We start from the raw sequence: 6,185 nt of genomic DNA on the forward strand, positions 1-6,185 counted from the left end.
TGATCAGTGGGACCTGAGCGCCCCCTGTAGCCGATTTCCTCCATGTGTTTCAGCACAGAGGTTTGTGTCTGGGCTCACCCTGACTTCCCCTCACTGTCTGGCACAGTAATACATGGTCGTGTCCTCAGCTCTCAGACTGTTCATTTCCAGATAGAGGGTGTTCTTGGCATTGTTTCTGGGGATGGTGAATCAGAACTTCACAGAATGTGTGTAGCGTGTGCTACTCCAATCACTACTAACACATGAGACCCACTCAAGTCCTTTCCCTGGAGCCTGGCAGACCGAGTACATCCAGTTGCTACCGAAAGTGAATCCAGATACTGCACAGGAGAGTCTCAGGGACCCCCCAGGCTGTTCCAAGTCTCCCGCAGACTCCAGCAACTGCACCTCACACTAGACAACTGAAAACACAGAGGCATCCTGGTCCTAAACTGGCACATATTTTCACTTTAACTTTTATCCAGTCACACTCAAAATCTCTAGTTCACCCTGAATTCACTTTTAAAATAGTAACAAGTAACTCCCAGCTCAGCTCCAACCCCATGGTGAGTCCTCTGTGTTCAGTGCTAATCACCAAGTGGAAAAACCTTAGAATTCCAGTGCTGAGGCTCCTCTCTCAGAACTGCAGGGTGAGGCCTGCACTGGTTTTCACTTGAGAAGGAGGGTCCTTTGCATACCTCCTACTAAATAAAACAGTCTGGGGTGGGACACCAGAGAAGGCATTGCCCAGAGAAGCTGATGGTGTCCTGCAGGAGTTTGGTGACTGATGGTATTTGGAAAATATGCTCTCGTATTAGGAAATTGTGCAGTGATAAACACTTAGCACTAAATGTGTGTGTAAATTATGTCTGTGACACTCAAGGTTTTTTCCGTTCACAGATGTGAAAGTAAACCAGCTCACAGAGTGCCTATGTCTGTGTCTAAGTGCTCATGTCTGAGATGAGTGAGTTCCGGTATCTGAGCCTGTGCTCATCACTGTGCTCCCTGAACCAGGACAGAGCTGGACATGTCTAGTGTGGTTTGCAAAACTCACTGACTGTAATGAGAACATTGTGATTCGGTTACACTCTAGCATTCACCTTAAATTATGGAGAGAACTAAGGTTCATGCAGATAAATTTTCAGGTATCACTGGCATTTAACATACTGTTATGCATTTTCTATGAGTTCTTCTTTGTCTAATTTTTTAATTTGTTTACTTTTAATAAATTTTATCAGATTTGAGAGATATTAACTTCACATATTTAAATTATCCAATTGATGAATATCACATAACTTTCACCACTATTAATAAGGTAGACAAGTGAGTCCCCTCAATTTTTTGTCCTGTTTGACATTTCCTCCTCCTTTCCCTTTCCCTTCTTCTACCACTTCCTCAGGCAACAACTGACCTTCATTAGATTATTGTAGATGAGTTTTTATTTTCCAGAATTTATAGAAATGGAAGAATTTTGTAAATAGTTATTTGCCTTATTTTACTCAGCATAAGTGCTTATTTACCTTGTTGTTATGTATATGAGATATTTATTGTTAAAAATGAAGTGTAGTATTCCAGTGAATGAATTCAATGTAATCATTTTTCCTATTAAGCAGCTAATTAATATGTGGAATCTTCTATTACTCTGGGTTTTATCAAAAATATCTGCTACTCAGCTTGGAGTTGTACATAGATAAGAATTTTTTTTTTTGTATTTTACAACAACATCAACAATAACAGATAAAAATATAAAATTTGGAAAATTGTCTTTAACACTTCAGATAATAGAAGTTTTAACACAAACAACAAATCTGAAATTTAGGGAGAGACAAGTTCTTGCAGAGAGTAACAAAGTCAGGGTATGAGATTACCTGAGGCAGAGCCTGCCATATGAAATATAGTCTACTACAACATAAGGCTTCAAATTTATTTTGGATTGCTTGAAGTCAAGAGTGGTGAATGTGCTCCAGAGTAAAATTCTCAGGGACCAAATACTGAAGAGCCTTCCTATTCTCTTGAATATCTGTCCCCTAGAAAATGGACAGTCACATAAATCGTCCTGCACCCACGTGTCTATCTGGGAGAGAATGAGAGCCCCCACTTCTAAACACATCGAGACCGACCTCCCTTATCATCACTACAGAAGTAAGCAATTAAACTTCAGGGGCAAGCCTCTAAAACCAATATCCAAATGGCTGAAATAGATCCTCTAGAGGATGGAACAAGGCAACAATACAAAGCCAAGCAGAAATGAAAACCCCATTGTTGCTATTAAGGCTGTAATCAGTTGGCTCTAGCTTAGGTAGCTTGGCATTGATATTCTGGTTGGGTCTGATTCCAATCAGCGCAGAATAGGAGAAGGTAAAATGCCATGGTGTTTCAGCAGGTTCAGCTGAGTCTTCCAGCCTGCATTTGCTTACAGTCGGTCTTATGAATAATGAACATCCCTAGACACCTCTCATAATTATTATCCCCTATATCTCAGAGAAATTGGCATGTCCGTCTGCAGATTGTTAAGCCTGAATATCAGTCAGAAAAAAACTCTAAAATAAAATTATATTTACTTGAGAATAAGCATGGCAATGGGAATGTGCAAGGGCACATTTGGGTGGGTAAATGAGGCAAGTGTTTTAAAGGAAAAACGAGGAGGGTTACATATGCGGTTTTGAGAAAATTAACCTGTGAGAATATGACCAATAACAGGGGTGGCATCAGCCTAATATTGGACAGGCAGTGCTGGGCAGATGTACTTGGAGAAGTAATTATTTTAAGGTTGTGCTGGCCTTTGTGCAAGGTTGTGGTTTTGCAGAATCTATGACAGTTCTTGTTAGGGAAGACATGTGTGCGAGAACCCTCCCTCATGGCCTTCCCAGCTCCATTTCCCAGCGTTTTAACACAAATTGTTCCATTTGGATTCTCACAACTTTCACAGTCTAACACTATGGTGAGAAAAGTGACTATGACAGTTTGCACAGCACAGGATCAAGTCCACATCCACATTTCATCACCTTCATCACTAATGGCCACATTCATCTCAGATGTGTCTCCACACAACACTGTGCAGGACCCTGAGTTATGAGAAGGAAAGAAAGTCCCATCAGCCTCTCTTCATGTGGCAATAGGAGCCATAGCCTGAGACCCACCCCAGCTCCCAGGAAAGGACTTGAGCACTGGAATTTAGACAACAAGGATTACATCTTCATCAGGAAGCAGAAAAAGGAAATGGAAAAGTGAAAGTCACATCTAAAAGAAAATGGACATAGCAAAAGAAACAACACCACCACCTAAAAATAATGTGGAAAGCAAAAAAAAAAAAAAAAAAAAAAAAAATTAAGCCAGTGCTGATGCCGAATTTTGTATTTCATTGTCAAGAGAAGGTTCACATACAGAAGCTGTGACTTTTTTTTATGTGACATTGACTCTGGTGCAGTCTCTCCCTTGGCTATGATCACAATCTATAAATAGGATTCAAATCAGGGAATCTCACTGAGGGTCCTCTTCTGAGTCTGATTGGAGAAGGCTCGCCAGAACCCGTAAGATTTTTCAGGACTCTGATCTTGTTGACAATGGTTGATAATTTTTCTTCTCTGTAAGTGTCAATCTACATGTTGTGCATGGAAAAATATGTCCGTATATATATACACACACACATACACACACACACACCGAGAGAGAGAGAAATGACAGTGGTAGGCACATAATTCTAAAGTTAGATTCTTTAGTGAAAGTGCCAGAAGAAGATGAAGTCTCACATCCTGAAAGGAAACCAGCCCCTAACTTCCATGTGCACTTGCCTCTGGGGTTGACTCTGATCAGTGGGTCCTGAGTGTCCCCTGCAGCTGATTTCCTGGCAGCGTTCCTATGAGGAGGTTTGTGTCTGGGCTCACACCGACTTTTCCTCATTGGATCTCTCGCACTGTAATAGACAGCTGTGTCGTTAGCTTTCAAACTGTTTATTTGCAGATACAGTGAGTTCTTGGTGTTTTCTCTGGAGATGGTGAATCGGCCTTTCACGGAGTCTGGGTAGTATGTGCCTCCACCAGTAGGATTAATGTGAGACCCATTCCAATCCCTTCCCTGGAACTTGGCGCACCTAGTGCATGCCATAGCTACTGAAGGTGAATCCAGAAGCTGCACAGGAGAGTATTGAGGACCCCCAGGATGTGCCAAGCCTCCCCCAGACTACACCAGCTGCACTTCACATTGAACACCAGCGGACACAGACATTCTGTTAGAAACTGCCACACATCTGCACTGTTCTTTCAGTCGCCTCCACTCACACTCAATATTTCTAGTTCTTCTTGAGTCACCTTTTAGAACAGCAAAACCCAGTGCAGCCCCAACTCCATGGCATGTTTTCAAAGTTCAGTGCTGATCACTGAGTGGAAGCACCTTGGTATTCCAGGGCTGGGGCATCCCTCCCAGAGCTGCAGAGTCAGGGCTGGGCTGGTTTTCATCAGCTAAGTGAGGGTCCTATTTTCATGTCTCCTACTGTACAGCAAGCTCTGGGTTGGCATGCCTGTGGAGAGAGGAGGACCAAGAGCACAGAAAAGATTTCCTGGGGGAGATTTACACAGAAAATAATATTGATCGATAAGATTGCATTTTTTTTCCTTCGGTTTGTGATGAATCACAATCACTGATGTTGGGGTGATCAGGCCCAACACCAGGTCGTGGGGGTGACAAAGTCCAGCGGAGTCAAAGGAATGAGAAAAAGACAATTTGAGAAAGTTTGACCGGGGGCAATCGCGAGGGTGGAGGCTGTGAAGGCCCCGAGCTCTGGAAGCCCAGACTATTTCTTGGTGATCAAACAAAGAAACAGGTGGTGAGAATGTAGGGGTCAAAAGGGCAAGCACACGATCTACAGCTGTGATGTTTAGCATTTATATGGAACATGTTCTGCTACTTGAGATAATGGGAATACAATTGATCTAGGAGCCTGGGAGGACTGGAAGCAAGGAGTCAGCAAGTCTAGACACCTTCCAAAGGCTACAAGGGTTTTTAATGCCCTGAGCCCTGGACATTATGTCAGATACGCAACTGCTGCCTCAAGCTTTTCCCAACACAGCTTTTTCCCAAAATGCCCACTTCTCTTTTTTGTAAAACCGCCACAGCTATCATTATTACTAGCATAAAAGGTGGCCTCTTTTAACTGAGCGAGGCAATTGCAGGCTGTGCAGCCCTTAATTGCCGGTTGGTGATCCAGCTTCATTTTTCGTATCCCTTATTCAAAATGGAGTCGCTCTGGTTTGAATGCTTCCCACATATCTCCCCTTTCCCTTTTATAAGAGGACCCTTCATCCTAGGGGTTGCAGAAGGATGAAGGACCGTCTTCTGTAACTTCATGCTGAATACGGACAATGATATTCCTGGCAATTAGGATTTCTTGTATTCAGTGTAGTGAGGAGCTCAGTCAGAAAGCATTGGTCTGTTAAGTATCTACTGTATCTCTGAATCCCAGCAAAGGTAAAACCCTGGCGCTCCAGCAGTTTCTCAGTTTCCTGTGTGGTTTTCTTGATCTGTGCCCATGTTATGGGGGTTGATGTCAGTGTGACTCCAGTTGGTCCTCGTTCCATCTTCACATTCAAATTCAACTGGCTCATGGCTCTTACTGGGGGAACCTGTAAAAGCTCTTACTGGGGGAACTGATCCGTGGTTGGAGGGACCCATAGATCCCAGTCTCCCATTCCATGGTTGTACACATTTGAGGGCACCCAAACTGCTCATTCATCTCCCGCAAAAACACAAGCATACCCTCAACCCCACATTAGTAAATCTAGGAAAACAGATGCAAAAACTTCTGTGGCTATAGCCAGGAAGCCATTGATAATGAGAAACAGGCCCTTTCTAAAAGAAGGCACAGAGAAAGCAAATTGAAGCTTCTCAAACCTTCAATTTGCACTATACAGGTGGGTCCACTAGATGCTGTGGTTCATAATAGATCTTCAGATATTTGGTGGGCACCCACAAAGGCACCTGATGGTCACCTGGAGAGATACAAGCAAATCCTCTTCCCCATATAATTATCTTCCCTTTCTCCCAGCTCTTGGTATGTGACCATACCTTTTTCTAAGGCCTGCAGCATTAAGATTAAAGAATGGAATGTTTGTGCATCAGCCAAGACTGCAGACACCAATGTATCCACCCTTTGATTAAGTTTAATTAAAAGACCAAAAGGTCCTGTTGGAGAGAAAAGACCATTTTTATCC

At 42.9% G+C, this 6,185-nt stretch overlaps 1 pseudogene; it reads right to left on the minus strand.

The window, feature by feature from the left end:
- Positions 1 to 90: 90 nt before the first annotated feature.
- On the minus strand, positions 91 to 4,325 carry LOC140710012 (immunoglobulin heavy variable 3-23-like; annotated as a pseudogene).
- Positions 4,326 to 6,185: the final 1,860 nt, after the last annotated feature.

The sequence above is a fragment of the Chlorocebus sabaeus genome, chromosome 24, assembly GCF_047675955.1.
Source record: "Chlorocebus sabaeus isolate Y175 chromosome 24, mChlSab1.0.hap1, whole genome shotgun sequence".
Lineage (NCBI taxonomy): Eukaryota > Metazoa > Chordata > Mammalia > Primates > Cercopithecidae > Chlorocebus > Chlorocebus sabaeus.